Below are 10,680 nucleotides of genomic sequence, written 5' to 3'. Positions count from 1 at the left end.
GGGGGGGTGCTCTTGTTTCTAGTTTAATTCACAAGAACTGTTAATGTCCTGCCATATAAATTATTTATATAAAAAAAAATATTTTTGTAGTTTGTACAGATGTTAGTATCTAGACTGAAGTTCTATTTTTAAAGAGTAAATATATATTATATATAAAAATATCTATTTGTTGCTGAGTTCTGTTTTATTATTTTGGGTTTTTGGAAGCGATCGGGTGGGGGGTTATGGGAGGGATGGGATGACGACACATTAGATGAGAGGCCTTTGTATGTTTGGCAGTGTGTATGTGTGTGTGTTCGTGTGGGTACGTGTGTGTGTTTGTGGAGCAAAGAGGGCATTTGGAGGACCATGAAGGAGAAGGTGTGCGGTCATTTTTCACTGTTACACCTTGTGTTTCTGTTCCCTTTTGGCCTTCCCTCATTTGTTGTTATTTTTAAAATGTTGTTGATTTTGTCTGAAACACTGTGACTTCTGAAAACTATGCTCAGTTACAAACCCATGAGTGACCATTATGTTTCCTCACCTGCTATAGAAGATTAACTAACAAAATAAATTGAAAGAAAAGGTGTTCATCTCGTCTCTGCTTGTCTTTTTTGTGTGATTGCACGAGTCAGATTCAACACATTTTACATCCATTAATCACGTGAACAAACTGATAGACTTTACCAAGTGTGCACTTAAAACTCACCCAGTAATCATTTTTAAAAACTTTTTAATTCTTTTTTTATGTGAAACCACACAGTAAATCTTTCAACAACAAAAAAAATTGTTTATTATTATTATTTGGTCATTTATTTAGGCAAGAAAAGACAAAAAATGAATAAATAAGTCCATATAGACCAAAACTTTACAATGGCATAGTGTTAGATTTTATAGAACAAAATCACAATAAGTATTAACTAACATCTTATGTTATTACAGAAAAGGGTGTAAGAAAGATGAAAATGTCAGAAATAGAAATGTACGACTTACATGAGAAGTTTTATTGAGGCGTTAGATTATCAAAAACTTTACAATGCCATAACTAAAAATATAATGAAATATAAATGTAAGATTGTTCTGTATAATAATCACAAAAACTCCAACTAATTAGCAATCGGATTAAAGACATGCTTTTATGTAAATAAAGTTCTTTCTTTTGACATCTTTAGCTTGATATTGTTGCGAAAAGGTTTTTAGAGGGTTAGGAAATATCATTTGGGAAACCAGAGACTCAATTGACGCTACGCTCTCGTATTCATCTGCATGAAAAAACTTGTCTAGCTTGGCAAGATGTGAGACATTCTTCGTCATTCAGCAAGCTTTATTGTTGCATCTACAAGTGTAAGTTAGACTCTTGTTGTATGAGTTGAAATATAAAAGTAAAAACTGAGCCCAGAAATATCTGGGCGTTATCTTGGATTGACGTCAGAGGGCCTCGGTGTCTGTAGCATGTTTTGCAACTGTGTTTGGGTTCAAACTGATTTCTTAAAAAGATGTGATAGTGTTCAGGTGAAGCTTCTTTCTTTGGAGTTCTGTGGTTGCTTGATCAGGGTATTTGGGGCTTCACGGGCACAGTGTAGTATGTTTGGGTGGCCCACTTGATGTCCAGATCTGCGTCTTTTTGAGAATGCCTCATGCATCAAGGGAAGAAGGAATAAAAAAAAAACCTATGACTGACGATAACCCATCTTTTAAAAATGTTTCTGTTCCAAAGCAATGAACAAGTTTCGGAATACGCAAACTAAATGCGATTTCACATTAAATTCCAGATTTGTTTGAAGGATATGTGACTGAGGAATATTCTAATAATAATAATTGAGACGATTATGGTTGTAATATTAAGCTATAAATAAAATTGAATTGAACTGAATAGGATCCCATTTTTACCTGTATGACCTACAAATGTCTTCCATTGTTATGTTGTTACACAAATCTGCATGATTTTACTGAGTATTATGGTCTAGTGTCAGGCATCTTCACTTTTTCAAAACCAATGAACTGGTTTACTAAACTTCCTGTAACTGAGTCATTTGCTGCTTAAATAATTATTGTCTAAAACCTGTTTCTGAGCGCACACAAACATGGGTCCCATTTGTGCACTGTTCTAGGTAACACCTAAGAACATTGTGGCACTCCAGAAAGAACTTCAGCACTAACTAACATAGCCAATCAGGCTTTGTATAATAGTATGCCAAACCTCATAAATGTAGTAAGCCTTGCAATTTTAGACTTCACAAAAAGAGTAAAACCTGTTTTTTTTCCTGGTACACTGAAACGTAAGCACAGGCCCACCTGTGCAGATGAAAGGTAGATGCTGTAAATTCCTTTGCTTGCCACACAGCAGCCTTTCATACGTGGGGTATGTCTCAATCTGATATCTCATTCTTTTGAAGTTGTAGATCTTAACCCAGCAGTCGACTCACACAACAGCTTTGACAAAAAGGACTTTATGATGATTTGGTTTGGTTTGTTTCATTTATTTATTCCATTTGTTGTCTGTGCTCTGTGATCCTTATAGTTATTTTAAAGATGGCACAGCATCCCAAGAAGTTTTTCCTTTGAGGCATAAGTGTTTAGCGATCACTCTTTGACACTCAGACAGAGATGCAAGGTTGTATGTAAGTCAGTAAATTTTATTTCTATAGCACCTTTCACAGACAGGAGTCACAAGGTGTTTCACATGTTTAAAAAATGTATATATTAAAAAAAAACGCCCCTCTCACCCTCCGCGGGGGTGTTTCTCCTCCAAGCTCGGGTCCTCTACCAGAGGCCTGGAACTTGAGGGTCCTGCGCAGTATCTTAGCTGTTCCTAGCACTGCGCTTTTCTGGACTGAGAGGTCTGAGGTCTTTCCGGGTATCTGTTGTAGCCACTCCTCCAGCTTGGGGGTTACTGCCCTATAAGTGCCCCAATTACCAAAGGATTGTATCGCTTCAATCTCAAGTTGTGATAGGAGTTGCCGTTTGTGTATGTTTGAGCATTGGGCAAGCAATTGTTTGGCAGTTAGCCTTGATTGTGGGTTTCGAAGCATCCATTCATTTCACAATCTCTGTATGTAACCCCTCTGAGTAGTAGCATTTTAACAGAACCTTGTTCTGACACCTAGTCCATTTCCGTCTTGTTCCAGTAGCCCACTTTCTGTCCCCCAGCACCTGACGCAGACTTTGTTTGGCCAGGCGACGTCTGAGCCGGCATGACGTGTGATTCATTGTCACTCTTGTTGTGAGGTAGGCAGTAGCGTTAAGAGTCTTGCCCTCACTGGGTGATGTTAATTGCTCACCAGTGTTATGGTAATTGTCCCATTTCTATTGCCATTAATTGTTCAATTTCCTGCATGACACATTTTCCTTTTCTTCTGTTTGGCTCCTCATCTCCCATCTCTCTGCTCTGCATTTAAGTCCTTCTCAGGTTGTGTTTAATCCCACCCGTCATGACAAATGTTTCAAAGAAGACTGTCGACAAATAACCAATTTGAACCGAATACTTTGCTAAACATTCGGCCTAATTTCTCAGTATCAAGGAACATTCTTTGCACTGCCTGATCATCCTTGTCTTTTTATTTTTCTAGGTGTGAATTCGCTGTGTGGGATCAGACAGTCTTCACACAACTCTTGACCTGTGTGAAGGTAAGAGCAACAAAGAGAAGGAGAACAAAACAAAAGAACAGAAGGCTGAAATCCTGATCATGCTGTGCTGCTGTGTGTGCACATGTCTGCTTGGGTGGCCAAAGGATGGGTGCTATTGTTGCTGGAATAAATAGTGCTGATTAGTTTAGAGTAAAAGGTGTCTAAAACATGAACCGGCATGCGTCCCTTTGAGAATTGGGTGTTGCAGTTTGGGCTTTTTATATTTTCCACATCTGTGGAAAAGTTGCACTGCGATGAAGACTCAAATTGATACAGAAAGCAGTCTTAGCTCAGGGTTAAACACGATAAAAATATGCAAAATGTGAATGTTGCAGAAGAATTTCTCAGCAGCCTCAGCACAAACACTTTAAACAGAAGGAGGTGCAATGTTGCTCCTGAACTAAAATGGCATTATGTTCAGCAAAAGCCTAGCACCTGACATCATTAGGAAAGAAATTGTAATACAACCTGAACATGTCACCAAATTCACCACTAATCCCAACAAAGCCAATCAGGCAGGCATTTATGCTAACTACAACAATATGGATAGCCTGGATAGCCAGAGAAAATGAAAAAACCTGTAATACAAGAGGTTACAAAATCTGATAGAGACATCCTGAAAAATGTCTGTCTCTTCTGACTGACCAAAACTCAAGTGCACTTTCTGTTTGACTCAAAAAGGTGGGTGTTTGTGACCATTAATTATTCATAATGCTGATAACTGATGTAAACTGATGTAAAAGTAAAGTAGCATTCAAATGATGAAAGCAGTGTTTTTTACAAGGTGACAATTGTACTCTTGAAACATGTTGCAATCCACCATCCTGCTTAAGCCAATAAAAAACAAACACCATCTCCATTGTATAAAAACTTCACACAAGTAACATCATTATGAGTGATTTTTTTAGGAGCAAAAATATGTTTTGGTAAAAATGTCCGACTTTTTTGTGTGTCCCATCTCTATGCGAGTGTTTACAGCCCCAACAATTGCATCATTTAAGAGGAAGCAGGTTTACACTGACAAAAAACTGATATTTTTGCTCTAATAATTCGTTTTGACATGTACACATTAGTGGATGTGATTGAACAAATCTCACTAACTGTTCTGGCTATTGAAACTCTACAACAATATTAGCGATAGAAAAGGGGGGAAAATGGATGAAATTTAGATTTAAGGGACATGTACTTTGCATCAAAATACTTTAAATTTCTCTAAGAATTTACTCTATTAAATAAGTGATCCCACTTATTTAATATTATTTTGCTTAATTTAAACAATTTCAAAATGACAATCTTACTTCCACTTTCGGCTTCTCCCATTAGGGGTCGCCACAGCGAACGAGTCGCATGGTAAATTTGGCAATGTTTTACGCCGGATGCCCTTCCTGACGCAACCTTCTCAAACCGGGCTTGGAACCGGCAGAGGTAGAGAAGGGAACAGGGAGCAGCCCGGAGTCGAACCCGGGTTTCACGGACGGAAGGCGCCGCAAACCAGCACGAGCTAAACTGGCTCCCCAATTTCAAAATGACAATAATCCGTTCAATGGATAAACATTTAAAGTTAGGCTTAAGATGTGCTTCTGTGTCAGAATGAGTGCAGTTCTTGCAAGTAATGTTATAGAATATCATGCATGAAAGGCTTGAATGTTGTTTCACATTAGTTTATTTAGAAGAGACGTTGTACTTTAACAAACGCTCCAGAGTTAGCCAAAAGTCTATTTTTCATCCATAGTCCCTGGATGGGTGGCAAATTTGTTTCCCCAAGGACTAGGGTATGTTAAAATTAACAACAAAAATGCATTGTAAATACATAACAGAGACTTAGAGTGTATAACAACATTGTAAAAGAGTAAACATGCAAAATAAATATAAATGAGAAATAGGAACAAAAGTGTAAAAACTCAATGTAAATATAAGAAAACAGTAGTACATGATAAACACAGTAAGTGGTAAAAAGATCATGCGAAAAGTGGACATTTGTGGTGTCACAATTCGCTTCAATAAGGTTATGTTATGTGTGATGGCATGTCTGATGTGTCATAAGACAGTTCTTAAGATGTGCTTAACTCAATTTCCTTCAGAAATGCACATGTAATGACCTTGGTGCTCACTCCTTATGCAAGGATTGTTCTAACACCACAGCAAACCCAGACAGTCCATTTTTCTTTTTCTTTTTTGCATTTCTTTGAGCTTCATGTGCTCTGACTTCACAGTGCTTCACATTGCTGCATCACCTAACTCTTTCTAATCATCTCTTGCAGAAACAGAGGAAGTAGAGATCAATATTTACTCAAACATCTTCTCAGCATTACAAATATGTGTGTGTAATCTATGCCTGTGTCTCCCTGTGTGTATATGTGTGTGTGAAGAGAGATTGTGAGTGTGGTACACCTTGGGCCGTGACCGAGCCTGTCGTGTGGAGAAGGAGGGATATGAAGTTCCAGGCAATCATGCAGACAGGCGGGAGGGCCCATATAGTGTAAACATGTTTTAAATAAACAGGAACCAGCATAATGCCATTTTAATTGATTCATTCTGTGCTTTTCTGTTTACAGAAGGGCTAAATGTGAGCCTCGTAAGCCAGAGGCCTTGTGTTTATAAGTGGCTTGTTTTGTTCAAACAGTTTGAGCACTAGACGTAGCTGTAGATCAGTTGTGATGTGTTGTGTACAACTTAACAGTGGGTTTTTTTCTGCATATTCGGACCTTCATTTGCTTTCTTTATCTTTGTATGGCTCCTTTTGAGGGCTCCGTCTTGGGCTGGGGCAGCTTTCCACAGTCCTCCCTCTGTCTCCGGCCGGTGTGTGTTGATGGTTGTGTGACTGAAATTGCCGCCATGGTGTAATGATATAGTAGCATGGCATTGAGGGGTACTCTAAAGGGAGAGTGGGAGCTGGTAATTAAACATATGCAGACACAGACACTTACATGAGGGGTGAAACTCTCTTCCGCACACACACCCACACACACAGTGAAATGTACAGAGAGTGAAAGAAAAGAAGCAGAACTAAACACAGTGAAGTGGGGTAGTAAAAGCTAATGAAGGCTCAGTGCTAGGCTGGCACAGACAGCCATTTCATGTGGTGTAGAGGAGAAGAGGAAGAGGAGGAGGAGGTGGAATGGGGCAAGCAGGAGCAAAAAGGCAGACCCAGAGAGTTTGGCAAACCAGATATACTATAATTGGCACCATGCACTAGGATGGTTTTTCAATACCCCGTGTCTCAGGCTCTGCCAGACAATTACAATCTCAACGGAAAAGGCAAACAATAGCATTAACACATCTGGAGGTGGCAAGAGCCATTAAAGTAAAACCACATTGTAGGTAGCGTGTAAAATAAACTAAAAAAAATCAGCTAAGGATCACACATTACAAAATAAACTTACATGATCAATTTAAAAAACAAAACATAGACGGAAGGTGTATTTTAAATAGAGCTAGCAGTTTGTTTTTGTTGCACTCTTGGGGTATGAGTAGTTTTTTTGCTGAATCTTCTACAAAGCCAAACTTCAGAACTGAGAATGATTATAGCTGAATAGTTTGATTTGATGTGCTTTTTATGAATTCGAATGTATCTCTATGACAAGGAAATACAAGACTTTTTGTGTTTTAAAACCCTTTTGTTCCTAATATTCTAAGCTGGGGCATGTGCTTGATAAATGTTATTGAAAATTATAAAGCTCTAACCTGCAGTAGCAAAATGGAATTATTATTTTCACTGCTTTGTTCTTGGATTTAGTGTTGTCTTTGAAGACTAACCAACGTCTGCTGTGGTGATTTCCAACCACAAATCAGAACACAGCGTGGCCAATGATGTGGTTTCTTTAATTTCTGAAGCACCTCATCATATAATTTTAGCTTTTGCCTTCTCAACTTTTTCTTTTATACTAAACATAGACTTGTGTTGTCTCAGTGAGCAAAGCATTGAACTAGATTTGCAAAAGACGTTTTACTAAAATAAAGTAGGGTTTCTTTTAATTTACAGACGCATTTTGTGAAGTTGGTTGGCATTTTTCTCTCCATAAATATTTGATTCATTGAACTTTGCATTTAAAAAATGAAGTATTTACATTTTTGCTCACAGACGGGTGGATTTGAAACTTGTTGGACTTCTAAAGTTGAGTGAAAAATTTGGTAATGTACACAACAGAAGCTTCATGGTGGATCTCAGCTCGGTGTAGGTGTACGTTTTTCTGTGAAAACTCTGGAGTCCACATGTTTCAGTCGACGACATTGCAGTTAAATGTCTGACTCCCCTGGTGAGTCCTGTAAAAAAAGGGGGAAGAGAAACACTGGTGGGTTTAAGGATTAATTTCAAAAGCACACTGACACATTTCTGCTCTATTCATGGTTTGTGGTTTCCATTGGAGTTCCCTTAAAGAGGTTGTGTGCAGGCCTGCTGTATTTCAGTTTTCACACTCTACATAGAGGAACTGGTTCAAATCAAGAATAGAACTTTATGACTTAATTTTACAGTGATTCCTAAAGCCTTGTTTCAGAAATGTTTATTTTTCTAAAGTTTTCTACCGTTTTTTTCTCAAGATTTGTAAAATTCTGGTTTGCATTTTACCCAAAAACTTCATTTGATTTTTGCTTTAGCTTTTTGCTGTGAAGTAAGCTAATATACTTAAATGGGAAAATGTTGGAAGAAAATATTAGTTATTTCATAGCTCTGTGGGCAAAATGTACACAGGACAAATCCATTAAATTACAGAATTACCCAAATATCGTGTATCTAAACAGTTGGTTTCTACTAACTATTTTATTCTATGAATTCTAGTGTGGAATATCAACTTTAATCCTGCAATTTCAATGGTTTTTAAAGGGTGATCTGTTTTAACATTTTCTTAGGAAAATATGCCAAATTAGTCATAACTTAACTAAGTGAAGTTGTCTTCAATGTGGCTTTCACTATTGCCACTCTGTTCCTCCAACCATCTGACCATCTAAAGTTTCAAACTGATTGATGTAATTGCTTAGATTTTGCATTTTGCAATTTGTACAATACTGTTCAATAGGTTTTCTATAGGGGGGGATTTGAAAAAACTATCAACTGTTTAGATCATATTTAATAGACTAAATAAATAAATTATAATTTGTACCTGTTTTTTTCTTTTCCGTATCTTTAATGCTTACTTAAATGTTACCAGCATTTGTCATCATAATTTCAAACTTGACCCAGTGGTTCTGTATTTTCAGCTGTACAGTAACTGGAAAGAATAAAAGAGCAAAAATTCATCCATGAATCTTTTTTTTTGTTACTGCTCTGCTCTATAGAAGGTGCAGGGGCTTATTCCAACACCCATGCACAGTTCACTGTAGTTCAACTCAAGCTACAACAGAAAAAATGTTGTAAAAATGTACAAAATGAAGAAATGTAAGTCATTAAAGATTAAAAAAAGGATCATAACTGCCCACTAGGATGTGTTAGAATATCAAACATGCTAAGATTACTAAAACTCTCAAATGTCAAGACTAAAACTCAGTGATGAGTAATTGTTTCAGAAAAAGCTTGCTTAGCCTTGTAGCCTTATTAAAACTTTGTTAGACACTCAATATTCAGCATTGATGCACTCAGTCCCACCCATGTTGTTGAGAATCACACTCAGAATTAAACATTCCTCCACCGCTGTCCTCTTTTGCTTCTATATTGCACTCTGCTGGCGGGGCTGCATAAAGCAGTTGCTCTCTACATTTTTATCCTGTAAGTGAAAACTTTTACCAAACAGCCACTGTGAGGCAGGTTAAACGCTGTGAGTGCTTGATAGAAACAAAAATCCTAAGCAGCATTTTTTTTTAAATCCCCAAAAAACAAAAAAATTAAAAAATGTAAAAAGGAGGGTTTTTTTTATTACTTAAACATATGTATTGTAAATTATTTTTTACAGTTTTGATTAAAAACATGTACATTTACTTTCTGTCTATATTTTAAGCTGAGAAAAATCATTCACCGGACAATTTCTCCCAAAGTATCTGGCAAAGAAAACAAGAATATTTACAGTTTATAAATAATCAATGTGAAGAGATTTCACCAAAAACTCTCGAGTTCTCATAATGGAAGATTTTTTGTTTGATAGGCGTAATTTTGGGGGTATTAAATTTAGATTTAAAAAATACCAAATCTTTAAAAATTTCATTCATAAAATGTTTATAGGGTAAACATTTCCTAAACTATTATTTAACCTGGTTGGTAAACGCACTGTCAAACTTATGACTTAACTATTTCTGAAGATTAACATCTTGATTGAATATGATAAAAAATTGTTTGTTAAAAATTATATTTTTGCCTAGTCTATTTTTTAAAGATCCTTTTTGTTACTGTTTTTGCAGATATTACATTAAAGAAAGGAAGCAGGAACTGAAAACAAACCTGCTCTAGCATATGTTTGAAATTGGGCCAAAACAATGTAATGTCTGTATCTTTTGAGTAATCCTGAAAGAAAGAAAGAAATTAAAAAAAAAAAAAGTTCAATATTTACACTAAGAAAGTGTGCAACATTTATTTTCCTTTTTTTTATCATTGCCCCTTCTCATATTTTATCTTTGCTGGAGGGTTTGGCATCCATCCATCCATCCATCCATCCATCCATCTATCTTCTTCATCTGGACAGCAATCTAATCAAAGATGCCCAGACTTGCGTCTCCCCGGCCACTTCCTCCAGCTCCTCTGGGGGGACCCCGAAGCGTCCCTGGGCCAGCCGAGAGACGTAGTTTCTCCAGCGTCCTGGGTCTTTCCAGGGGCCTCTCGCTATTGGGACATGCCTGAAACACCTCGCCAGAATCTATTAAATCTCTATAGAGGAAGGTCTGAAAAAGAATGATATTCTTCACACTTAGAAAAATGCAATTGGACTGATGAAAAAAAAAAAAAAATTGGAGTTAAACAAACTTGAGCCCTACAAGACTCTCCTTCAAATGAGCCCACCTGAGAAACCAGTCATTCTGTTTTTCTATCATTTAAAAACATATATATATATATATATATGTATATATATATATATATATATATATATATATATATATATATATATATATATATATAGTTTGGGAGCCTTGAGGGAGCCATGACGTGAAATT

This window comes from Oryzias latipes, chromosome 17 (genome assembly GCF_002234675.1).
Source record: "Oryzias latipes chromosome 17, ASM223467v1".
In the NCBI taxonomy this organism is placed as follows: Eukaryota; Metazoa; Chordata; class Actinopteri; order Beloniformes; family Adrianichthyidae; genus Oryzias; species Oryzias latipes.
This window is presented reverse-complemented; position numbering follows the sequence as displayed.